General features: G+C 38.8%; 1 protein-coding gene and 1 long non-coding RNA gene across 2 annotated transcripts in view; both read left to right on the top strand.

Annotated features, from left to right (window-relative positions):
- LOC121383490 (voltage-dependent calcium channel type A subunit alpha-1-like) overlaps positions 1-27,996 on the top strand; it is a 176,526-nt gene that overhangs the window by 27,176 nt on the left and 121,354 nt on the right. The gene's annotated exons all lie outside the window — the stretch shown is intronic.
- On the top strand, positions 169-5,731 carry LOC121384138. The gene is made up of 3 exons (XR_005959346.1): positions 169-237; positions 2,242-2,559; positions 5,470-5,731. It is a non-coding gene; the product is annotated as an uncharacterized LOC121384138 (long non-coding RNA).

The following is a 27,996-nucleotide window of genomic DNA, read 5'->3' as shown; positions in this document are numbered from 1 at the left end:
CACATATCAGTATATTATGTAATGATACAGATATTTAATACAGATGTACGGGTATCCAAGTACTTATAAACGAATAAATAATTAAACGTATATATGACAGAAAATAGATCAGAAGTCACGGTATTATGACGTCATAAAACTTTACTTAGCAACGTACGTAACTATTAAGCGAAGTCTGCCATAATTCTACCAGTTTGTTTTCTCTTTGGATTTTATAATACTGGTTCCACGTGCACAGTAAGTACTAACATGTTTCAGAAATACACATAGACGTCGGAAGAAGCCACCAACTGGGATGAGGGTGTGGGAGGGGCATTTATATGAAATCGTCTTTGAAAGGAGAGAGGACCGACGTATATATAGCTTTATCTGAGTGCTAGGGTGGGGTCTGCTTCTGACACCTATGATACGTTAAAATTGATATAACCAAAGTTTGTTTTGTTTAACGACACCACTATAGCACATTGATTTATTAATAATCGGCTATTGGATGTCAAACGTATGGTCATTTTGACGCAGTCATAGAGATGAAACCCGCTACATTTTTCCATTGGTAGCAAGGGATCTTTTATATGCACCATCCCACAGACAGGATAGCACATACCATGGCCTTTGATATACCAGACTTGGTACACTGGCTAGAGGACATTTTGACAGAGCGACGGGGATCGATCCTAGACCGACAGTGTATCAAGCGATCGTTTTACCACTGGGTTACGTCCCGCCCAATAAACTGGAACTGGATGGAATAATTAAGGCTCGTTTCGACAGCTGCGCGATTTATTATTCCAACTATTCAAGGCCTTAAGGCCACATTTATTAGTAAGGCCTATTGTGAATTCATTAAGCGTGGAGGATGTTAGACATATTTTTATACCCCCCCCCCCCCCCCCCCCCCTACACACACCTTAAATATAAGAAACGAACAGAACGATAGGAAACTTAAAAAAGGGTTTTGCGTCTTATTACAGATACACACGTAATACATCAAGCATACGCGCGTGGCATATATTAATTTTTAACTGTACGCAGTGTGATATTATATTTAAATGTACGCGCGCGGTATTATAATATTAACTAGTGTAAGAGCGTGTAAGCAGTTAATGGTGGTGGAGATGTTATTGGACTAAGCGTGCTATTCGTGACAGCAATCCAATAAATAGAGTAGTGAATTTGACAGTCCCTAGACGCGCCGCGTTGGCCCGCCGTGTGAGATATGTCTCTTATAGGACAATATTAACATTGGCCGACCTTTGCAACTGACCAAGGCAACTGACCCAACCATTATGAGTCAACCTTTTGGCGTTTGGTTGGGGAGTCTGATCGCCGCTGAAGGTTCATTGGAGAATAAGAGATCGTAGGGTCGAATCTGTAGATTGGTCTGAATGGGTGTGTTGTTGCGTGTATGTGTGTGTCTGTGTGCTTGTGCGTGTATGCGTGCGGGTGTGTGATTATTCAAAGGCTATTATGTGTGTGGGGTGGGGGGGGGGGGGGATGTTTTATTTAACGACGCACTCAACACATTTTATTTTCGGTTATATGACGTCAGACATGGTTAAAAACTACACAAATATTGAGAGAGGAAACCCGCTGTCGTCACTTTATGGGCTACTCTTTTCGATTAGCAGCAAGGGATCTTTTATATGCACCATCCCACAGACAGGGTAGTACATACGACGGCCTTTGATATAGCAGTCGTGGTGCACTAGCTGGAACGAGAAATAGCCCAATGGGTCCACCGACGGGGATCGATCTAGACCGACCGCGCATCGAGCGGGCGCTTTACCACTGGGCTACGTCCCGCCCTGTGTGTGTGTGTAGATGGGGGGGGGGGGGGGGTGTCACATTACACCATGTGTTTCTTTATTAATAAACCAAAGATTATGTGTTGTCATGTCTGTGATAAAGTTAAAATTAAAGTTTTCTTGCTGCTTGGTAATCGAAAAGAATAACCTATAGCCTATTTGGCTGCAGAACATTTCTATTCCTTCCTTTCTGCACCTTCGCCCACCTTAATAAAGTAAAAATAATTGTTTAAACCACACACACACACACACACACACACACACACACACACACACCAAACACACACGCACGCACGCACATACACACACACACACACACACAAACCAAACACCCCCCCCCCCCCTCCCCCCAACAAAACCTTCCAACAACAATAAAGTTATAAATAAATAACCAAACAAAATAGCATAACATTACGGTTTTGTGTTTGGTATTTAGGTTTAAATTAAAAACCATTAAAGTCGACCACGGAGTGCCATTTGGAAGATGTGAACGGCAGTTGAGCGCCGTGTGAACGTGCATTACGGGGATGAGGCGGTAATGGCCGGACGGGAACCATTAGTAGGCGGTGGCGGGAAGTCACGATGACCAGACTTCAAAACATACCACGGAAATCATCTTATGTAATGCATGTTAGTGGTTTTTGAGAAAAGTTCAGATGCCCTCTTTGGATGATGTACTAGCTCTCTAGAAAAGTCCTCGGCAGTTGCTATGGCGAATAGGTGGCCTCTTTAGACAATCGGCTGTTTAAAACAGGTTAGTGTCATCTTTATATGATTTGAAACCAGTCGCATAAAGGATTATTAAAAGTGGCCATTTTACTGTTTGATGATTCAGTGGTCAATGACATTATATTACGTGTCCTCTAAAGACAGGTGGTTGTTTAAGACAGGTTAGTGAGTGCTTTATATGTTTTGAAACCAGTCACATAAGGGATTATTAAAAGTGGTCATTTTACTGTTTGACGATTCAGTGGTCAATGACATTATATTACGTGTCCTCTAAAGACAGGTGGATGTTTAAGACAGGTTAGTGTGTGCTTTATATGATTTGAAACCAGTCGCATAAAGGATTATTAAAAGTGGTAATTTTGCTGTTATATTACTTGTTCTCTTAAGACAGGTGGTGCCTATTTGTAGGTAGGTGCTTAAGGATTGACTCAAATATTAGTATTTAATTCGTTCGTCAAGAAGGTTGCTGAGTTTGTATGTATTGAAAAAAGTTATAGTTTGTTTTGTTTAACGACACCACTAGAGCACATATATTTATTAATCATCGGCTGTTGGACGTTAAACAATCTAATTAAAATTAGCTCCACTATTACATGTGGATCTAACAGCAGCCTGTTGGAGCTCATGTCCACCAATCAAAACCTTACTTGCAGAATCATGCCATTCCAAATTATTCTGAGAGTATACATGTTTCATGTGAAGTACGAATGCCTTATTTAGACCAGTAGAACTAATTTTAATCAGATTGCTAACAACACTGCGTAGTCTCCAATGTCCAAGTAACATTTCGTCTGTAAATAATCATTTAAATATTGACCAATCACACTTCGCCTTTTATAACGTTATTTGGGAGCATACAAATTCTAAAAATATCGGGCGAGTATATTTTAGTGGCCGCAGTTCAGCGAACCATACCAATACGTACGGGATGGGTTATCAGTCTTCAATTTTACATTACAAATTATTTATTTATTAAAAAAAACTAAAAAACTAAATCAGTCTTCAGTTTTACATTACAAATTATTTATTTTATAAAATAAAAGATATTTTAAGGCATTCGTAATTCACACAAAACATGTCGTATACCCTGAGGATAATTCGGAATGTTTTCAAATTATTTTCAAATCACTGGCATGATTCTGCAAGTAAGGTTTTGATTGGTGGACATGAGCTCCAACTGGCTGCTGTTAGATCCACATGTAATAGTGGAGCTAATTTTAATTAGATTGGATGTTAAACATTTGTTAATTTCGACATATAGTTTCAGAGTGAAAACCATTAGTAGCAAGGGGTCTGTTTTATGCACCATCTCACAGACAGGATAGCACATAACACGGCCTTTGATATACCAGTCGTGGTGCACTGGCTGGAACGAGAAATAGCCCAATGGGACACCGACGGGGATCGACTCCAAATCGACTGCGTATCAAGCGAGCGCTTTACCACTAGGCTACTGATCCTTGTATGTATTGATGTATAGATATTTACATGTGTATGTATGTAGGTAGGTAGGTAGGTAGTTGGTAGGTAGATAGGTAGGTAGATAGGTAGGTAGGTAGGTAGTAGGTAGGTAGGTAGGTAGGTAGGTAGGTAGGTAGGTAGGTAGGTAGGTAGGTATAGATGTATAAATACCTATATATTGTATGAATGTCGGGTTTGACTGTTATATACAAAGATATAAACACACAGGCAGAGGGGATAAAAAAAAAATCGTCTCACAAATTGTCTCATGCCATTGCTGGGACTCGAACCTCAGGCACCGAATCGTCTACAGTTCCCAGACCACCACCGTAATCATATGTTTGTATGTATGTGTGTGTGTGTGTGTGTCTGTGTGCGTGCGTGTGTGCGTGTGTTTGTATGTGTATGTATGTGTGTGTGTGTGTATGCGTGTATGCGTGTATGCGTGTATACGTGTATGCGTGTAAGTGTGTATGTATGCATGTATGTATGTATGTATGTATGTATGTATGTATGTATGTTTGTATATAATGTAATGTATGTACTGTGTGTGTTTGCACGCATGTTTATGTACATTCACGCATGTGTTTACGTGTCTGTATATGCACGAGAATCTAGTATATTATACATATGTATTTGTACGTATAATATAATATAATATAATATAATATAATATAATATAATATATGATGTATGTATTTGTGTATTGTGTATAAGAGCTGAAAGTGGTGAAATGTGTATTGATTGAGAATTCTTAGTCATATATTGAACGTGTGTGCAGCTGGCCTAACGAGGTAGACGTACACTGTAACACATGCAGGAGTGCGCCGTTGTGACGGGCTGGTTGTAAAACTGTCATAAATGGTAATCAATACAGTTACCTTAGTACCAAACACACACACGAATATGCAACTGCCTTTGGCGTTTATGGCTGTACTTTCAGTGTTTACCAATAATAATAACCTATCAAAGGTCAAAGTATGACTGAAATTCAACGTACCCTTTTGTAGTAAAAAAAAAAGAAAGACCGACAGAAAGAAAGAAAGAAAGAAAGAAAGAAGAAAACCCCCGTTGAAGCTTACAATTATACTGCCATAAAGATAGGTGTGAGAAGACTTCAGTAAGAGGGACCGCGGCATTAATTCGTCTTTAAAGCTGGTATGCATGAGGGACGGGATATAGCTCGGTTGGTAGAGCGCTTGAGCAAGATGCTTTAGTCTCAGGATCGAACCTCCCCGGTGGACTCATTGTCTGACTGAGTTTCTTTTCGTCCCAACTGGTATATACCAACGGCCGTGGCATGTGCTGTCCTGTCTTTGGGAAAGTGCATATAAAAGATCCCTTGCTGTTAATAGAAAAACATGTAGCGGGTCAAAATTACCAAATGTTTGACATCCAGTAGCCGATGATTAATAAACCAATGTGCTCTAGTGGTGTCGTTAAACAATTATTTTTTTTCAACTGGTTATTTCAGTTTCAGAGTTGTACACAATGTACTGTAGACACACATAACCTCAACCCAGATATCACACACCTTTGATAAAACACGGGAAATGTTCACGAGGTGCTGACGTATACTTTGGAAGGGTTGTAAAGCGCGCGCCTCATGTGTGGCCGGTGTAAGATCGATCCCCGTCGGTGAGCCCATTGTGCTACTTCTCGTTCCATCCATTGCACCACGACTGTTATATCAAAGACTGTGGTATGTGCTGTTCTATTCTGATGCATATAATAGATAAATGAAAAATGTAGCGGGTTACCTTTCTAAGACTATATGTCAGAATTACCAAATGTTTGACATCAAATAGCCGATGATTAATAAATTAATATGATCTACTTCTGTCGTTAAACAAACCAAACTACAGTCAAACCTGTCTTTAAGCGGTCACACAAGGGAGTAAATAAAACTGGCCATTTAAGACAGGTGACCGCTGATTACAGGTTGCCACATAAAACATTTGTTGTTGTTTCTTGTTTTACCGTCTGTACTGCTAATCAACGGATGTGTGCTTCACAGTTGACTATAAATCAACCTATGACATGTCGTCTCCTTCAGAAAAAAAATGCAAATGGAATATATTAAATTAACCGTTCTCAACATGTTTGTTTTCTTTTTCTATTTAATTATTTAATTCCTACTTCATGCGGTGTATTGTCATAGTAAGTGAATCGTGATGTAGATCACTTGCTGACCCAAATCGCAGAAAAATAACGTATAGTAGTTTCCGACATCTGCTTACGCCTGCGTTGCGGATTATTTGCAGTTGGTATGTAATAAATAAAATACTAAACAAGATTGCCTGTCATGCCATTTTTATGAAATGAGTGAACAGTTTTGGTATCTGACTCGCTTTCACTCGTCAGATACCAAACCTGTTCACTCATTTCATAAAAATGGTATGACAGGAAGCTTGTTTAGTATTCTATATATATTAAATCTGGTCTTTCCTTATTTGGCAATACTCAGATCATATTTGAAACATTTATATTAGCATGAATTAGATTTAACATAGTTTCGAAAAACAACAACTTCTGTAGATGGTGTTTCAGTATAGTTTGGCATACGTAGTTTTCTTTCCATATTTGGCAGTATATATATCAACCGAACATTACGTAAGCATTATAAACGCAAGAGGTTATGTTGTCTATGTTGTCTATCTTTCAATGTGATGTCATTGATTAAAATGAACGTAGTGTACTCCGCGTAACGTAACCATAAAAACTATAGAGTTGGCAATATGACAAGATGATTGTGTCATAATACAGCAAATAGATGCTAGAATTAATTCAGAATAAATTCATGAGTGTTTAACGACATCCCAGCACGAATTACTTCAGACTTTATTAGTGAAAGTGCATTTCCACGTATCGTAAATATATAATTTTTTCACCTATATATGCATATATAATAGTTTGTGTGTCTCTCTCTCTCTCTCTCTCTCTCTCTCTCTCTCTCTCTCTCTCTCTCTCTCTCTCTCTCTCTCTCTCTCTCTCTCTCTCTCTCTCTCTCTCGTTTTTATTTTTTCTTACACACCCGTTGGTGAGAACGCCATGCGTTATTATTTTTTTATAACACATGGTTGTTTACACATGTACATGGAAATCGATTACATTGTGACGTATAGTTAACCTGACAATCATGGGTCTGTGACGCGTAAGTTAGCTACAAGTGCAACGGCTGTAAATAACTTTTAGTCGAAAAAGATGTTAACATTTGCATAAAACCTGGTTTTTGAGAATATGTAAGGAATAGAATAATACATTCGTGTCCGTTAGATACAATTTATCTCACAACTCGTTGTTTAAAAACGTATCAAACTCGCTTTCGCTCGTTAGATACATTTTAAAACAACTCGTTATGAGATAAATGGTATCTAATGGCCAATCATGTATTATTCTCTACGTATACCATATAAACTGTTTTAAGGATACAAATTTTAAGAAAATCATAGAGATGGGTAGGCGGAATGAGATGTATGGGTAATCTTAGGTTCTCTTTTCAATTTATCACTGGTTAGTCTACTAAATCTATATGTCCTCTTTTCGTACTGCCCCTACATATTTTACAAGCCTGTCTCTAAGCCTGTTTTTAGGTGATGTACTAATCATTTGTTGTGTAGCCTGATAAATCTCGAAATATTTCTGCACTGTTGTTTTTGAGAACACAATTCCGATACATTATGCTTTTAAGGTGTATACTACTAAATTAATCCTATAGACGACAATAGTAACATATGTGGCTAAATCCCTTACCTGGAGCGTATCAATCGACATAAACGCCACGGATATAAATACTACCACCCCTCACCCTTAAAGTGAATTGGGGGTCAAGCTGCTCATTTCTAAGATAACGGGTAGCGGCTATGACTACCCTAGTTCCGCACAAAATTCGAGTACTTTTTTTTTTACAGGTACCCCATACATGTTTCAAGCACAAGATTACTTGACACAGTTGTACTAGATGAAATAAAATTGCGTACCGTACAATGTTTTGCCTAGATGAAACTATTTTTTTTATTTTACAACCAACACACTCACATTTATCAGCAATCACAGGACTTGTGGTGTTCACTTCTCTATCAAACGCTGGGTGCACCTCGAACTTTGACCCAACCGGACGTTATTTGGTTTAGTACTACCTTTAATGAAAAGCGTTTGTTTTACCTTCATGGTTTGCTTGACTGAAACATATGTTATTGCTTTTGAAAAATAAATGGATTAGGCACAAGTTTTACAACGTCATAGGCCTTCTTCTAATACATATACTTCGTGACAATAATATATTTATGCAATTTAAATATGAACAGAAATGAATATTATTGAAAGAGACAGAGAGAGAGACAGAGAGAGAGAGAGAGAGAGAGAGAGAGAGAGAGAGAGAGAGAGAGAGAGAGAGAGAGAGAGAGAGAGAGAGAGAGAGAGAGAGAGAGAGAAATAAAGGAAGGGGAAGGAAGGAAGAAGGAAAGAAAGAAAAGAAGGTTTGCTTCAGTCAAAACTCAAACCTAAAGTGATGGCCTCCGGTTCCCATGAGTTTGATTTATTTAAACTGTTTAAATTATTTTTAATGAAAATGGCGTTTTCGCAGGCTTTAAAATTTTATTATTGCTTAGAAAAGGGCATTCTCGCGCATAAAAATTAAAATATCAGAAAATTCCGGAAATTTGTTTTCCATTAGGTTGGTCGCCCTATAAACATAATGTTATCAGCGTTCATATTGTTGCGTGGAAAGAAAAAAACCCGTTCCCTGTCACCTTGGCGTCTTCGTGCACTCTATTGACATTTGGTCTGTACAAAATATCGTCATAATTATCAGGCAAAGCCATTAGTTTGTTAAGAGGAAATCACACTGGCTATTGGGCAATGAATAAAACATTAAACCTGGCTGGTAAGTGTGAGAAAAACGCTGTTCTAATTGGGTGGAAGATGGAGAGGCTTCATGTGTGAGAAACAAAGTTTCGTTTCTGTCATGGACGGAGGAGTTGGTGTGAGCACTTGCGCCCACGACAAGCGTGTGCCTTACAACAGCTTGCTCTGAATTTGCACGTAAAACCCTGAGACAAGACAAGACAAGACATGAATGAATGAATGAATGAATGAATGAATGAATGAATGAATGAATAATTGAATGTTTAACGACACCCCAGCACAAAAATACACATCGGCTATTGGGTGTCACAAATGTTAAGTATATGAAAATATTATTTATATATATTTTTGTAAAACCACAGAAGACAAGACAAGACAAAAGTTTTATTGGCTGGAAGACAGGCAGTTTGTAAGAAGAGATAAAGTTAAAGTCTGTTTTTGTTTTTAAAAAAAAGAGAAAGTTTGTTTTGTTTAACGACACCACTAGAGTACATTGATTTATTAATCATCGGTTATTGGATGTCAAACATTTGTTAATTTTCACATAGTCATAGAGAGGAAACCCGCTATATTTGTTTTTCTTAGCAAAAGATATTTTTTATGCACCATTACACAGACAGGGTAGCACATACCAAGGGAAAGTGCATAAAAAATAGTTGAATCCAGTATTAACATCTGCTGAATATTATATTAATAACCCATCACAGTGTGCTTTGCTAACAGTTAACAACTTGTTTCGTCTTATTATCATCATCATCATCATCATCATCATCATATCATCGCTCCCCCCCCCCCCCCCCCCCCCCCCCGACTTATGTATCAACGTCCGTAGTAATACAAAATGTGCTATCCGGTCTTTATATATATATTTATATATATTTGCTTGTCCATTTTCATTATAATCGTAATCACTCACTTTAATATTTTTTTCGACATAACAGCTGTTCGTTACAATTATTTATATATATTCAACAGTATTCTAATCATCGTGATCACCTGCTGTCTATATATATATATATATATATATATATATATATATATATATATTCAACAGGATTCTAATCATCATAATCACTTGCTGCCTACAAATTCGACATAGCAGCTGTTCGTTACGGGGAGAGGCGTATCCCAGTGGTACAGCGCTCGCTTGGTACACGGTCGGTTTTGGATCGATCCCCGTCAGTGGGCCCATTGCACTATTTCTCGCTCCAGCCAGTGCACCACAACAGGATTCTAATCATTGTAATCACTTGCTGTCTAAAAATTCGACATAGCCGTTGTTTGTTTCCGTTTACTTGATAATTCTAATCTATAACAATTATTACCGATTTTCGTTTCAGCAATTCATGTTTCAGAAATTCTCTTTTGACTTGTTTTTAGTCTCGTCATTTTGATTTCAATATTCGCTATTAGATTATTCGGCATTCCGTGGATCTAGAAATAAACTAAAATCGTTTAATCTGAAATCGAACCACGTCTACGCAGAGTTAACAGGTTTTCGTCTAGCTATTGCGTGCGCTGAGTTTGCGCAATCTGGGATTAAATTAAAAGAGTTTGGCGGAACTACATGCACGCCACTGACATTTCCTAAAAAGAAAATTCTTAGTATGTCAGTTCGTATCGAGTTTGGAGCATTTAACTGCCAATCCATTACCGTTTAAATTTAAATTTAAACACTCCCTCTCCTTCAAATTTAAATTTAGATAACCCCTCTCCTGCAAATTTAAATTTAGACTCTCCCTCTCCTTCAAGTTTAAATGTAGACTCTCCCTTTCCATCAAATTTAAATTTAGATACCCCCTCTTCTTCAAATTTAAATTTAGATACCCCCTCTCCTTCAAATTTAAATTTAGACTCTCCCTCTCCTTCAAACTTTTAAATTTAGACTCTCCCTCTCCTTCAAACTTTTAAATTTAGACTCTCCCTCTCCTTCAAACTTTTAAATTTAGAGTCAGAACACAGTATTAAAGGCTCGTCGTCAGACTCCTCTTCGGGTAGCTTGTCTATTAGGATATTTCTCGTTCCAGCCAGTGCACCACAACTGGTATATCAAAGTCCGTGGTATTTGCTATCTCTAAGACTATGTGTCCAATAGCCGATGATTAATAGATCAATGTGCTTTTGGCATACAGAGGGACGTATCTCCAAGGTGCAAGAAAAGCGTTCGATGTTGCCTCTCGTCGCACTAAACTCTCTATGACTGAGTTACATCTGGTAGCAAGCAGTGCCGGATTAGCAACGTAGTAGATGTAACAAGCCCTGCGGATCAACTCTGATGGTGAACCGCAATTAGAGCCTATTTTACTTTTGTAACTATTGGTAGTCTATCTCCGGCTGTTTATCGCTCCAGCCAGTGCACCACGACTGGTACATCAAAGGCCGTGGTATGTGCTATCCTACCTATGGGATGGTTCATATAAAAGATCATTTGCTGCTAATCGAAAAGAGTAGCCCATGAAGTGATGACATCGGGTTTCCTCCATCTATTTGTGTGGTCCTTAACCATATGTCAGACGCCATACAACCGTAAATAAAATGTGTTGGTGTGCGTCGTTAAATAAACCATTTCCTTCCTTCATTCTCTTAGAAGTATGTGTGTGTGTGTGTGTGTGTGTGTGTGTGTGTGTGTGTGTGTGTGTGTGTGTGTGTGCGAGCGCGTGTTTGTGTGTATTTCTCACTATGTAAGCATAATCTAAGTGTATGGTTTGTCCGTGGGGGGTGGGGGGGGGGGGGGGGGGTGAATTGGAGGAGGACGTTTCTGAATATGCTTCCATTTTGCCACGAACCCCGCGGCTGGATAATCTGGAACTGGTAGGAAGCGGTTGACAGCGATAGATATTGATATTTCAGTCACACTCCGACTGATAATTAGATGATGATTGTTGATAACACTTTACCACACAATCAGATCGACAAGAAATTATTTGAAAATCTGCCAACCAAGCGTGTATCAAACAGAATTATCGGCCCAGGTTATTGCTGGATTTTCACTGTTAGGTACTGATGTTCTGGTACCAGCATTCTAGATACATGAAAAGTCTTTGCAAATATGATGGCAATGAAAGGTGTCAGGCCATGAAATAAACTGCGTAATGTAACTATGAAAATGGTACTTCTAATACACTGGCATTAGTTTGCTGCCATGTAACATGTTTTCGACAGTGGAGCCTTTTTTACAACTAAAATTACATATAATGTACGCTCTCGTGTTTAGAAGATAGATGGCTGGCTGGCTGGCTGGATGGCTGGCTGGCTGGATGGATCGGTGGATGAATAGATAGATAGAATGAATTTTGTATAGATAAAATGAATTTTTAGTTACCATAAACATTAAGACGATCGGAAACACTCTGGATATACTGATAGTGACATTCTAAATAAGAAACCGTATTTAACATATACAGTGAAACCCATCTAAACCGGACACCCTTGGGACCAAGTAAAATGTCTGGTTTTAAGAGGTATCTGGTTTAGAGAGGTTAAGTTCTTTACTGGTTTTTAAGAAAGAACCATGAAAATTGTTCCGGTTTTGAGGGAATTCCGGTTTTAGAGGGTCCGGTTTTGAGAGGTTTCACTATACATGGCATGTATAAGTTTGGTGGTTTAAAAGGCTCTGTTAGTCGGAAACAGCACTGGCAGCGACACAGGACGAACCAAACGAGGAAGTGCTCGCCAGTGATAAATAATGCAGTGTCAGCATGTTGTCTTTTGTGTTAGTTTTGTATTAGCGGCTGACTTGATGTCGGCCTTTCAATAATTCATCTACTCCATGGCTCGTCTCTACTGGCTTGTTTTGGTTTTCGTTTTGTTTTGTGGTTTTAGAGATTTTTGAGGTGGGTTTTTTTGTCAATCAGTTAAGCAACATTTATGTTTTACTATATTTATCTAAAGTTTGTTTTCTTTAACGACACCACTAGAGCACATTGATTAATTAATCGTCGGTTATGTGTGTGTGTGTGTGTGTGCGCGCGCGCACGCGCGCGCTCGCGCCGTCGGTAACCGGACGCTTATTGCTATGTCTGAGTCTGTGTTGCAATAAAATGTATTAACACGTTCTGTATTTGTATTCATATATGTACCAAGCAATACATTCCTATTATTTTTATCCTCCTGTTAACCATATTGTCAAAATCAGAATATGTCTGTTCCTCTTACGCCATGGCATAGCGGCCTGAGTGTAATAAAGTTATCTTTGTTCTGTTCTGTGCTGCTAATCACTGATTGTAGAAGAATACATCCTATTCCTGCGTTCAGAGATAGCGAGCAACGCTAACGTTCGCAAACAATTTGATTTATTCCAGGCTACGGATTTTCGAAGTTATATTAGTCCAACGATATCGAAAAACCATCGTAAGATATAAAGTCACTACAACATACGCCACAGTGACGTCACAAAAGTCACTACAACATGCGTCATAGTGACGTCATAGTCGTCGATGGTTTTACGATGTCATAGAGCTAAGACAGTTTCGAAAATATGGCCTCTGAAGCGATCGTTCGGTTAAAGGGAAGCGCATAACATAAAAAGCGCTTGTCTGACTATCCTGAATTTGCTGTCATTGTAACATATTTACGACTAACGGAGCCTTTTTGCTGATTAAAATTACATATTAAAGATATTTTCTTCTTTAGAATCTCAGTGTCTGTATAAACAAGGTGTTTGTTGTCGTCCTAAATGCTTATAGTAGCCCTGACTGGACATTACCTTCCAATACTTTTGTACGTACAGACCAATATATATTATGAATTATAATGAAAAATGAATGCTAGAAACATTAGGTCACGACCGCAAACACATTGGGTATACAGACACCTGTATTGTAAACAATAAAATGTATGTAATATGTAATTTTAGTCGCCAAATGAAAAGACTGTTAATCGGAACAATTTACAATGGTTGCCAACTCTAGACAGTCCCTTTAACTATTTGACGTCAATCTCTATATAGTTTATAACTGGTATTGGAAGAAAACGAAATCTCAGACAACCTTGTCCATCCCTTTTGCAACCTCGGCGTTTCATAATTATTTTCAAAAACCTGTGACTCAGACGAAATCTTTCTTATTATATTTGTATCTTTTATCTGTGTTGAAAGGCACTCGAAATTCTGAAATCTGTGAGCCATCTGTATAATAACCGGTGTCTCCCCCGGGAAGACAGTTAATTAGCCGTGGCCCTTGGACAAGACAATATGCCACTCACTATCGCCACGTGTGCTTATCGTCTTCGCAACTGAGATTTCGGCTCCTCGCTTTCTTTGAATGACGCGGGGTTTGTCGGCTTAAAAGCGGGATCGATAAAATCATATTTTTGTGTTACTGAATTAGGTAGTTGTGTAAAACTGAAAATGCCTCGAGCTAAATCAATATTTTATTTAATGTAGTATTGATGGTCGATGAGTTTCCATTTGCCACTGTTTTCGGTCGCAAGATTGGCGTGAGTCATGTGTGGAAGTGTTTACTTCCAGGTAGAAAGTTTTTTTTTGTATTATGTGTTACAAGAAAATACTAAACGTAGAGTTTGGGAAGGATGGGTGGAGAAAAAAACCCCGGAGAAAGAGTTAAAGTTAAAGTTTTATTTAATTAACGACACCACTAGAGCACACTGATTTATTATAGTAATCATAGACTATTGGATGTCAAACATTTGGTAATTTTGACATATAGTTTTAGAGAAGAAACCCACTACATGTTTACATTAGTAGCAAGGGATCTTTTATATGCACCATCTGACAGACAGGATAGCACATACCACGGCCTTTGATATACCATTCATGGTGCACTAGCCAGAAGAAGAGAGAGGGAAGATTGGAACACAGTTCTTATTTAATAAACACCAAACCGCCATATATACCACTTAACACCGAAGTGGCTATATACGTCTACGTCTAATGAGGTAGGGCTATCTTCGCGGCAGTCGTATTATTATTTTTTTTATTTTTTTATTTATTATTATTTTTTTTGTTTTTGTTAGACCCCATCTAGTAAAATAATACTTACATTGCCTTCAGTTATAAAAATTAAATAAGTGCCAGCAGACTGGTAATTAATTCTGTTCTAGTGTCACCTTATTCTTGCAGGTTTTATTGCAGGTAGTTTCTAACATTTTGTCAGTCGAATTTGTCAAAGTCTTGTACAAGGTGGGCATTTATGCGAACTACCGTAATGTATGGGCATTTCACCAGGATTCGTTATGCGTTGGTTCGTAACAATAATTGTCATCTTGTCCCCTCTAGACAATACTTGTCATTTTGACCCCTCTAGACAATACTTGCCATTTTGTCCCCTCTAAACAATACTTGTCATTTTGTTCCCTCTAGACAATACTTGTAATTTTGTCCCTCTAAACAATACTTGTCATTTTATCCCCTCTGGACAATAATTGTGATTTCATTCGCTCTAGACCAATAAATTTAAAAACATGCAATAACAACGACACTTTTACAACTGAAGAAACTGTGTGTGTTTTGTTTTCCTTACAATATGTACCGAAAAAAAATTCTGTTATATACTGACCCTTAAGTAATTTTGTTGAGTATATTTTGCTCCTGGGATTTTTTTTTCTTCCATCATATGACACTTCAGCCATGAGAATGTGGCCGTCGTGAAAATATTTTTCTTCACAATAGCGATGGAAGCAGTGCTGCATGTGTACCGTGTCTATCGAGTTTGCCCGCGCATGCGCAGGTCTGGCCCCAGCGGGGAGCGGCGGTCTGGTGGCTGTTAATTAACTCCTCAATACATCATGTCATTTGTAAATCTGTGATCGAAGCCGGATAACTCCATCAAGACTTGGAGAGTCGCTCTTGCCCAGATTAATGTTGGGCATGATGGGAGCGATTACGGCGAGGCATGAAAAACACACACCCCGAAAACACATCATCAAATTGTAGAGGCCGCAATCGTGGGCCGCTTGCGATCTCCATCAAGCGTAATAAATTCCCATACAGCTGATGGGTCGGACATAAAGAGCGATATTGATTATTTTCATTTAAAGTATTTAAAGATCGACGCCATTAGCTACAACCCGAGCCAGGAATACAATCGCCAGTGGCAATTTTTCCACAGCCTCGTTGACCTAGGTTATCGGCGGCAACTTGCAGTAGGACCGAGACTGAAGGAAGAGTGATCACCTGTCCTGCCAGAGGTCGCGGGATCGATCTGGCTCAAGAGACCGATTGGCGTGGGTTTCTTTTCTTTTTTAATAATCAGTTCCAATGTGTGGTTTGCGACAAAATCCCATAATAAAAGGCTAATGTCTGTGTGTTTGTCAAGAGGAGAGTGTCATAACAAACCACTTGCTCTTACTCTTTATAGAAATAAGAGAAGTCTGCTTGTCAGGGAAATGTGTCTTCTGTTTTATCAACTTACTTAATGTCTCATATCCAAGGCGTACTGTCCTGTGTCCCGATTTGTACACTAACGACTACCATGAATTAATCTTGCATCTTATACTAGGCTCAGACTACTAACTGCCACGACAAAGGTGGCCACCTTTCTGCTGTTATGTCTTCTACGACTATCCTGTTGTTAGTTTGAGCGCTCTTACAACTCAATTTTTGTCGTATACGACTTCTACGACCGATTAGTTGTTATTCTGAGTGCTCCCATCGTCAGTTGGCAGTTGGGGCAATTACAACGCAACCGCCGAGTTGGCCAACTTCGTCGTGACAGTTGACAGCATCAGAAAAGTCGTTGAATATAAATACAAAATATATCGGTTTTTTGTTCCTGTTTTTTGGTGTGTGTGTGTGTGTGTGTGTGTGTGTGTGTGTGTGTGTGTGTGTGTGTGTGTGTTTCTAAATACTGGTACTGAATTTTAATATAGTAATTTTCCAAGTTGGTTTATTTGTTTGATTGTTGATGTTGTTGTTTGTTTGTTTGTTTGTTTGTTGTTTCTTTGATGTCGTTTCTTTGGGTGTTTTTATTATTGTTTTGGCAGAATCTTTCATAGTCGTATATCTCTTTTGTATTAAAGTTTTATAAATTCAAACTCGTTTCTTTGACTACGTTCGAAAGTGCATATCTCTAGAGCGTAAATCTAAAAGATATTAGCAGCATGCATGCATATTAGTCTTGGTTGAGCTCACAAATCAATTACGTTTTTTGTGCGCCAATGAGCATTACATGACACCTTCACTTCACATTCAGTTGGCTGAAGACATACTGCAGGAAGAAAGGTCGTGTTTTCGCCGTCTCAACCTCATTGAAGACGAGTGTCACGTACTGCTTAATGCCCATTACATGTATATGCTGACTACCCACTGTAGAATAGTACTTTTTAATTATAAGAACTTCATCCACATGCAGAAAGTATGTTCCATCTTGTCCTGTCCCGATATATCATAGTTCTTAAAAAACAACTGCCATAGCATTCTCAAACATAGAAAATCCCTTTTATATACTATGAGATGATTCATGTTTATATCTTGTTGTTTTATTTGTGCTTCCAATGTTTTAAGTGTTCTATATTTGGTTTGTTTTTAGATACTTTTAGCGAGTAGTCTCTCGTAACTCAGGATAAAGTGGCTCATTACAATTTTATTGTTTGTATTGATTGTATGTATACTGCATTTTATATTCGTTTGTAACGAGGTGAGATTTTAATAAACTGTATGTCTATCTGTCTGTATGTCTATCTGTATGTCTGTTTGTCTACGAGTCTTTCATAAACACCAATCACAAAACTACGTTCAACGTCAAAACGCAATTCGTGTTTAGCTATTAATGTAGGTCTTATTATTGTTTGATGTATGCGTCAGATGGGACGCAGTGTGAATGTGATCTCTCGTCTGTTAAACCGTGTTATGTGCAGCTATGCGGATGTCGGTCGTATGTATTATTTGATAAACGAGCCATGAGAGACACGCCCCTGTGCAAGCACCAGAAACAGGTCACTGCTGGGATGTACGTAGATACATAATTTGTCCCATTCTGTTAGAGAAATATTCCCGAGATTATAATTCTTTAGAATATCTTTCTTTTATCTGTAACGTTGTATGGTCGCGGGTCCTTCTGTCTTATAAAGGTATAAACACACTGAAAACGTCAAAAAGTGCAATTTCTTAAGAGGGTAGGCGAACAAAGAAATCCAATTACTGTTAAATCATTTACTTTCAAGAGCTTAAATTTTCGTTGTTTTGCTAAAATACACATTTTGTTGTATTCTTAAATTCGTTGATTGCATTTTTAAACGATTTACACAAAGATTAGACCACCACGAATAAAAGTGATTTCACAGTGAAGCGCGCGATTTTATATAATAGTAATGATCTTAGTTTTTTGCATTGTTTATTGCATCCAGAAATAGCATTCTGTATGTAAGCCATATCTAAACTTCTCCTTTGTCAAAGTTTTCAAAACGGAAAAAGAAAACACATGTATTATTATAGAAGTCAAGCATAAAAGGAATGCTTTATAAAACTATTTGACCCTTTAAATCAATCGATAAAATTCGACAAGTGTCGCTTTTCTTTTTAAATTCTGGATACACCCATAATTTAGTTGTGTCTATTTGTAAGCAATATAGTTAGCTGCTACCATTGTGATGGCATATTTGACATTAAATTAAAATAAAAGCAATTTACTTTACTTTAAATGCAATTTATTCGACATTCCGCCGTTGGTGTGAAAACAAATATCGCTTGCTAACCATTTTAACGCAGACGAAAATTGCAACTGCATTTCAATCGCGTCAGTGTGTAAATACCTTACTAAGACTGCTCTCTTCCGCAACATCTCCACCCCCATACACGGAAAGCGGCCTTCGTGCAATTACGACGTGTTAACCTTTATTGTAACAAAATAAAATTACAAATTGTCATTACATTTTTATATCAGTTATGCTGTATTATTTGTGCTAATAGGCCACATGGCTTCATTTAAGCATTAACATGGGTACATTGTGGTGTCGTTAAACAAAACACCTTCTGAATTTAACTTTGCATTGGAGGCTAAACTGTTTTTGCTTCACTGACTTCTCTATGAGCTGGGGCATTTCTCTTTGAGGCTGATCTTCGTTTGGGTGACATTTTGTTGTTGTCGTTTTGTTTTTCTTTACAATATGAAAACCAAGAGTTTATAAATTTGTGAAATAATTTTCTGTTTGGACAAAAAACGCGCCTGCATGACAGGCTCCAAAGTTTAAAAGGAAGCGACGTGGCACACTGTGCATTATGGGAATCATTATGATACACAAATTGAGGGGCCCAAAACAGGGAGGCTCGGTACGGGTTGCAGGCGTTCCTTAAATAAATGGTGGGGTTTTTTTCTCAGATAATGGGAAAACCCCCCCACTTAAATTTAACTTTGTATTGGAGGTTAAAACGTGTGCTGTTGCATTAACAAACGTCTCACGTATGGTGATCTTGTTACTGTTATGGTGTCTGCTGGTATACCTTTCTCCCAATACATTACCAAGGTGTATTGCATGCGACTAGATTAATTGATGTGGTTAATTTCCCCGTTCTGAACACTGTGGTGTAAAGTCTTCACTCATGGGACAAGAGACCTATAACGCCTGGTCCGTACTTATGCAACATTAAAGACACGAGGCTTTACTAACGTGTTGACCATACAAACAACGCGTGATTAAACACCAAAAAGGTGGCTAAAATGTCGAATCTGGACATTAAATTTTTATATTAACGTTCTCTGGGTTTCACGCTGCATGTTTACATTATACAATGCTTAACTTAATGTTTGTTTTGTGCAACGGCATCACTAAGAGTGCAATGGTATTGGTTAATTAATCATCAGCTGTTGGGTGTCAACCATTTTATTATAAATCTAACACAATTTTCAGAGGAAAAACCTGCTACAGATACCGACCTCGGTGGCGACATGGTTAGGCCATCGGACATAAGGCTGGTAGGTACAGGGTTCGCAACCCGGTACTGGCTCCCACCAAGAGCGAGTTTTAACGACTCAGTGGATTGGTGTAAAGCCACTACATCTCCTTTCTCTCACTAACAACTAACCACTAACAACTAACCCACTGTCCTGGACAGACATTCCAGGACAGCGTGCTTGAATTGAATATGTGTGTGTTGGGTGGTAGTGGATGCAAAACCAGTTAATGTTAAAGTGCGTTTTGTTTTACGACCCCACTAGAGCACATTGACTTATTAATCATCGGCTACTGAATGTCAAGCATTGGTAATTTTAACACATAGTCTCAGAGTGGAAACCTGTAACAATTTTCCGTTAGCAGCAATGCATATTTTATATGCACCTTCCCACAGACAGGACAACACATAACATGACCTTTGGTATACCAGACGTGAGACACAGGTTGGGACGTAACCCCCCCCCCCCCCCTCCCCTTAAAAAACACCTAGGTCCGCCGACACTGCAGCAAAATGTTTTTAAGTGAAGCGAGTGATGTGGTTCATGCTTGGTGGATATAACTGTTTCATTTATAGTTATTTTCGTGCATGTATCCAATTAAGATTAAAGCACGCTGGGTTAGTGGTTATTTGTTAGTGTTTAGTAAGAGAGAAATCTACGCATGCTAAATTCTCTCTGGGTGGGAGCCGGCACCGAGAGGCGAATCTAGTTTTTGCGCCTAACTTTAAATAAATAGGATACATGGTAGATAACTATGGTATCAATGAAATGGTCTGCGAACGCTCGTCCTAATGAACGCACATTTGGGCATGCAAATTACCTACCAGGGCCTAGTTGTTCAAAACATACTTAAATTCACCATTAGTTAGTCTAATATCTTTTAAGTATTTTTGCACAGATACAAAATAATCTTTAGATTTGATTACATATGGATACCTTTTGTTTTTTCAAAATCAAGGACTGAATCAATACAAATAATAATTGAAGATGTCATCTTGAAACTTGATTTAGATTTTGAGCACTGATTCAGTTAACTAACGTTTGAACAACCGGCCCCTGGACTGTTTGCCCTGGACAGGGATTAATGGCTTACTTAGGAACCCGTGTGCGTCGCATCATTTAGATCTTGTCCTACGCATACCGATTGCTCTTTCCCGCTGACAGCACAGCACTTATCGCGGTCTTTCATTATTAAAGGTCTCTCCCTGCCTTTCGGTACCTACTAATCATCAATCTCGATGGTGTGACAAATGCGCCATCGAGGCCGGTTGTGGAGGTATTCTTTGACTTGCAGGCTCCGTCAATTTATCTTTCGGACAGAGTTATCTATCTCCCAAGGGAGCTAACTAATGAGTTCCAACAGATTGAAATGATTGTTTTGCTGAGGGCTTTTTTATGTCACTCTGTTCCAGACGACTTGCTTCGTTTGTTTGAGTGCTTGGATATTAGTAGCGTATGTGTTTAATGATTTACGACACCAGTGTATGCGCTATTGTTGGTATTGGGTCTAGCTTTAATGTGAGTTCTGCCGGGTAAATGCGTTTTCGCTGCCTGCTGGGACACGCGTCCAGGAGAAATCCACGATGCCTGAAAGTTGTGTATGTCAGTTTGTATTGATGACATTTGAGTAAAGGAATTTACGGCATCACACAGCGACTTTGCCTAACCGAAGAGTTAAAAAGTTGTTTTTGTTTAACGATACCACTGGAGCACATTGATTTATTAATCATCGACTATTGGATGTCACATATTTGGTAATTTCCTAAATTGCCTAACCCAAGATGCTAATAACTTACTGCTTTATAAAAACAAAACGATTTTAAGTAATTTGTGGATTTTTGTTTTAAACATCAATGCCATCTTTGTCACACAACATAGAAGTGGCTATATGCACGGCGGCCGTGGTCAATAGACATCGGCAACGTTTGTCACACAACATAGAAGTGGCTATATGCACGGCGGTCGTGTATATCGCTCGGTTAATGATGACTGGTTGTCTATTCAGCAGCTTTGGAGAAGAGCCCAGTGCAATACCACCATACCCCAGGTAAACATACACCAAACATTAGTATAATGGATTTAAATCCAGTTTTGGAGAAGAGCCCAGTGCAATACCACCATACCCCAGGTAAACATACACCAAACATTAGTATAATGGATTTAAATCCAGTTTTGCACGGCGAACTTGGTCTGAGGCTAGTAGATATTTGGTTCCTGCCCTAATACGCGTCCAAACCCCAGATTTATTGCATTTTTCGGTCTCATTGACAGGATGTGAGCCTGGCCTCATACACGGACCAAAAGGAAGGAAAGGAATGTTTGTTTAATCACAATTCAGCACTCATTAAAATATGACCATTTGATCTTGGGTCCAATACTGTAGATCTTGGGTCCAACTCATTAAAATAGGACCATTTGGTGTCTAACATAGTATAGATCTTTAGATCTTGGGTCCAATACTGTAGATCTTGGGTCCAACTCATTAAAATAGGACCATTTGGTGTCTAACATAGTATAGATCTTTAGATCTTGGGTCCAATACTGTAGATCTTGGGTCCAACTCATTAAAATAGGACCATTTGGTGTCTAACATAGTATAGATCTTTAGATCTTGGGTCCAATACTGTAGATCTTGGGTCCAACTCATTAAAATAGGACCATTTGGTGTCTAACATAGTATAGATCTTTAGATCTTGGGTCCAATACTGTAGATCTTGGGTCCAACTCATTAAAATAGGACCATTTGGTGTCTAACATAGTATAGATCTTTAGATCTTGGGTCCAATACTGTAGATCTTGGGTCCAACTCATTAAAATAGGACCATTTGGTGTCTAACATAGTATAGATCTTTAGATCTTGGGTCCAATACTGTAGATCTTGGGTCCAACTCATTAAAATAGGACCATTTGGTGTCTAACATAGTATAGATCTTTAGATCTTGGGTCCAATACTGTAGATCTTGGGTCCAACTCATTAAAATAGGACCATTTGGTGTCTAACATAGTATAGCTCTTTAGATCTTGGGTCCAATACTGTAGATCTTGGGTCCAACTCATTAAAATAGGACCATTTGGTGTCTAACATAGTATAGATCTTTAGATCTTGGGTCCAATACTGTAGATCTTGGGTCCAACTCATTAAAATAGGACCATTTGGTGTCTAACATAGTATAGATCTTTAGATCTTGGGTCCAATACTGTAGATCTTGGGTCCAACTCATTAAAATAGGACCATTTGGTGTCTAACATAGTATAGATCTTTAGATCTTGGGTCCAATACTGTAGATCTTGGGTCCAACTCATTAAAATAGGACCATTTGGTGTCTAACATAGTATAGATCTTTAGATCTTGGGTCCAATACTGTAGATCTTGGGTCCAACTCATTAAAATAGGACCATTTGGTGTCTAACATAGTATAGATCTTTAGATCTTGGGTCCAATACTGTAGATCTTGGGTCCAACTCATTAAAATAGGACCATTTGGTGTCTAACATAGTATAGATCTTTAGATCTTGGGTCCAATACTGTAGATCTTGGGTCCAACTCATTAAAATAGGACCATTTGGTGTCTAACATAGTATAGATCTTTAGATCTTGGGTCCAATACTGTAGATCTTGGGTCCAACTCATTAAAATAGGACCATTTGGTGTCTAACATAGTATAGATCTTTAGATCTTGGGTCCAATACTGTAGATCTTGGGTCCAACTCATTAAAATAGGACCATTTGGTGTCTAACATAGTATAGATCTTTAGATCTTGGGTCCAATACTGTAGATCTTGGGTCCAACTCATTAAAATAGGACCATTTGGTGTCTAACATAGTATAGATCTTTAGATCTTGGGTCCAATACTGTAGATCTTGGGTCCAACTCATTAAAATAGGACCATTTGGTGTCTAACATAGTATAGATCTTTAGATCTTGGGTCCAATACTGTAGATCTTGGGTCCTGTAGATCTTGGGTCCAACTCATTAAAATATGACCATTTGGTGTCTAACATAGTATAGATCTTTAGATCTTGGGTCCAATACTGTAGATCTTGGGTCCAACTCATTAAAATATGACCATTTGGTGTCTAACATAGTATAGATCTTTAGATCTTGGGTTCAATACTATAGATCTTGGGTCCAACTCATTAAAATATGACCATTTGGTGTCTAACATAGTATAGATCTTTAGATCTTGGGTCCAATACTGTATATCTTGGGTTCAACTCGTTAAAATGGTAACAGCTGCAGTTACACAATGCCTTATTGTTCAAGACGTTTACAAATCTATATCATTGTGTTGCAATTAAAATCCCCCCATTGACCTGTTAGTACTGTACTGGGCGGAAGAGAGTAAAGGCGCCGCCACACGATACGAGTGCCTCGTACGAGAATAGTCGATTGCATAGCAACCGAAAAAATCGTATTGTTTGTCTTGTCACAATCGGCTATTCTCGCACGAGGCACTCGTATTGTATGGCGTCGCCTTTAAATCAATTTTGTTTGCTCGTCGCTTGTGTGTTGGTAAAACCCTAGATCAGCAAATGTACATATTATTATTGGTAACAAACTGAACTACGGTTAATTGGGCTTCTATGTTTTTTATGTGGAAGACACAATGACCTAGTGGTTATAGTCACGGGCTGTCAAATGAAAATGCGAATTAATAAGTGGGTTCGAATCCTGCCAGTTGACACTATGTTTTTTTTAAATATGTAGATTGTACAACCAATCTGTTATTATATTGTATTATATTGTGTTGTATTGTATTGTATTGTATTGTATTGTTGTAATCCACACTACACCTTAAACCTCCAGGTTGGGCAGACATATATGCAGGCAGGCAGATAATCAGACAACTAAGAAACACACACACGCACACACGCACACACACACACACGCACGCACGTACGCACGCACACACACACTCAAACACACACACATATTTCTATGTCTGTCTTTCATTTTTGTCTTGCCTCGTCGGCCGACTGAAATTCCTATAAACTGTTGTAAACTGAAACTGGTTTTAGAATAACATTACGACTTCCTCTCCGACGCTTATGACTAAGTCTCGACGATCGGGTCTGGAGGAAACATCTTGTCACAGTTCAGACCAATCTATCATTGGTTATTCACTTCGGTTAGCTGTTGGAAGTGATCGCGGTGTTATCAAACAGACACCATTAAATAGAGTCAGTGTTCCGTTACCATCATAAGAAATATTTCAATCTTAAATGAGATGTTTTTTATACTTGGATATCTTGTTTACTTTAGTTAAACAAAGTTGATTGTCAGTACGGCCATCATACGTGTATAGCTATTGAGTAACGGAATGTTTGGGAAAATTATGTCCATTGAGAAAGGTAGTGTCTGTTGCATCACTATTTGTCATCCTGTCTATGTCGAAGAAAAAGACAAAGATTTACCTAAAATGTAAATAACCTGATAGATACGCAGACATGTAAGCAAATGTTTAATCTCTCTCTCTCTCTCTCTCTCTCTCTCTCTCTCTCTCTCTCTCTCTCTCTCTCTCTCTCTCTCTCTCTCTCTCTCTCTCTCTCTCTCTCAACCGCCAAGGAAAAGATCACCCTCAAGCTCGACAACAGAACACTACCCCAAGTACAAAAAACAATTTTTCTAGGAGTGAAACTTGATGCACGTCTATCATGGAAACCACAAATCGAAGAAATGGTAGCAAAAGGAATCGGGAAGTTGGCCCTGCTGAAAAAACTCTCGGGAACACACTGGGGAGCTAATTCTAAGATACTCAAGACTATGTATACAGGAGCAGTCAGACCAACATTTGAATATGAAGCCAGCTCATGGGCAACCACAGCCAAGATACACACCAACAAACTGGACCGTGTCCAAAATGTTGGTTTAAGAACAATCCTTGGAACCATGGAACCTTGGAACTCCCATTACCACGATGGAAAAAAGAGCCGAAATTGAGCCTCTTCAGAGCAGAAGACAGGCAAAGCATCTTACCCATGCCAAAAAGATGAAGAGGCCGCCAGACTATCCACTACACAACTAACTCTCTCTGTCTGTCTCTCTGTCTGTCTGTCTCTCTCTCTCTCTGTCTCTCTCTCTCTCTCTCTCTCTCTCTCTCTCTCTCTCTCTCTCTCTCTCTCTCTCTCTCTCTCTTTCTCTCTCTCTCTGTGTCTCTCTACAAAAAGCTAATGGCAAAAACACAGAATGACTTGTTCCACCAATATTACCATATATTTAATGTCAACTTAAGTTATTTTCACCTAAATGAATAGATATAGCATTTTACATCGGACCTACCAGTAATACGTCATATCGATAAATAGCCTCGGCATATCCAAAATAACTCTCGAAATCAGTTTAAGAACACAAATAGAGCAGTGTATTTAAGATATGTTTGACGAGAATACGTCTTCCCTTTGCGTACACGACACAACGTTAGATCAGAATTAGAACCAACAACGTCACGAGAAGAACGTCATACGCTGGTGTGGGCCATCTTGTTTTTCTCCGTTTTGAAAGGTAGCAACATTTCTTGTTTTGAGACAGTACGAACATATGTTATTATTGTCGCTCATGGAAAATTACTTAGTCGAGTGGCGCCACGGGCTGAGCTCTACATGGAGCATTCTTGCAGGGCATTGCTCGGCTTGTAATTAGCCAGATCTATCTGCCGATGTCGTGCCTTTCAAGGACGAGTGTCGTGAAGCAGCATTACAGTAAATTACTTTCATATAATTATGTGCAGCGGCCTTGGTGGTGTTGTGCTTAATCCATGGAACTTAAAAGCTGGTAGGTAGTGGGTTCGCCGCTTGGTACCCGTAGGTCAGTTTTAATGGTTTTTATTGACCATTAACCTATTGTCCATAAGAGACATCCCAGACAGCTGATATGTATGTGGCCAGGACAGCGTGCTTTAACCTTATTTGGATATAATTACACACATTGTTTAAAAAAAAATGATGTGCTGTCCTACTGTCGATGATGTAGAAGTGTCATCATCCATCTCACTTTTGATAGGTTCTGATTTCGCATTGGTTTGATGTTCTAGTACCGGCTCCAAGTTAAAATGAATACAGGCCTATAAGGTACTGGCTGTAAGTCAAACTGAATACAGGCCTATAAGGTACTGGCTGTAAGTCAAACTGAATACAGGCCTATAAGGTACTGGCTGTAAGTCAAACTGAATACAGGCCTATAAGGTACTGGCTGTAAGTTAAAATGAATACAGGCCTATAAGGTACTGGCTGTAAGTCAAACTGAATACAGGCCTATAAGGTACTGGCTGTAAGTTAAAATGAATACAGGCCTATAAGGTACTGGCTGTAAGTCAAACTGAATACAGGCCTATAAGGTACTGGCTGTAAGTCAAACTGAATACAGGCCTATAAGGTACTGGCTGTAAGTTAAAATGAATACAGGCCTATAAGGTACCGGCTGTAAGTCAAACTGAATACAGGCCTATAAGGTACTGGCTGTAAGTCAAACCGAATACAGGCCTATAAGGTACCGGCTCCAAGTTAAAATGAATACAGGCCTATAAGGTACTGGCTGTAAGTCAAACTGAATACAGGCCTATAAGGTACTGGCTGTAAGTCAAACTGAATACAGGCCTATAAGGTACTGGCTGTAAGTCAAACTGAATACAGGCCTATAAGGTACTGGCTGTAAGTCAAACTGAATACAGGCCTATAAGGTACTGGCTGTAAGTCAAACTGAATACAGGCCTATAAGGTACCGGCTGTAAGTCAAACTGAATACAGGCCTATAAGGTACCGGCTGTAAGTCAAACTGAATACAGGCCTATAAGGTACTGGCTGTAAGTCAAACTGAATACAGGCCTATAAGGTACTGGCTGTAAGTCAAACTGAATACAGGCCTATAAGGTACCGGCTCTAAGTAAACTGAATACAGGCCAATAAAATACCGGCTCTAAGTCAAACTGAATACAGGCCTATAAGGTACCGGCTCTAAGTCAAACTGAATACAGGCCTATAAGGTACCGGCTCTAAGTCAAACTGAATACAGGCCTATAAGGTACCGGCTCTAAGTCAAACTGAATACAGGCCTATAAGGTACCGGCTCTAAGTCAAACTGAATACAGGCCTATTAGGTACCGGCTCTAAGTTAAACTGAATACAGGCCTATAAAATACCAGCTCTAACTCAAACTGAATACAGGCCTACAGGTTGTACTATACCAAATAAAATGCCATAGCCGACCATGTTAACGTTTGTGTTTAAAAACACTATATGCAATATATCAACCAAACTATGACCCATAAATATCAATACTACAACCCCTACC

The sequence above is a fragment of the Gigantopelta aegis genome, chromosome 10, assembly GCF_016097555.1.
Source record: "Gigantopelta aegis isolate Gae_Host chromosome 10, Gae_host_genome, whole genome shotgun sequence".
In the NCBI taxonomy this organism is placed as follows: Eukaryota; Metazoa; Mollusca; class Gastropoda; order Neomphalida; family Peltospiridae; genus Gigantopelta; species Gigantopelta aegis.
This window is presented reverse-complemented; position numbering and strand designations above follow the sequence as displayed.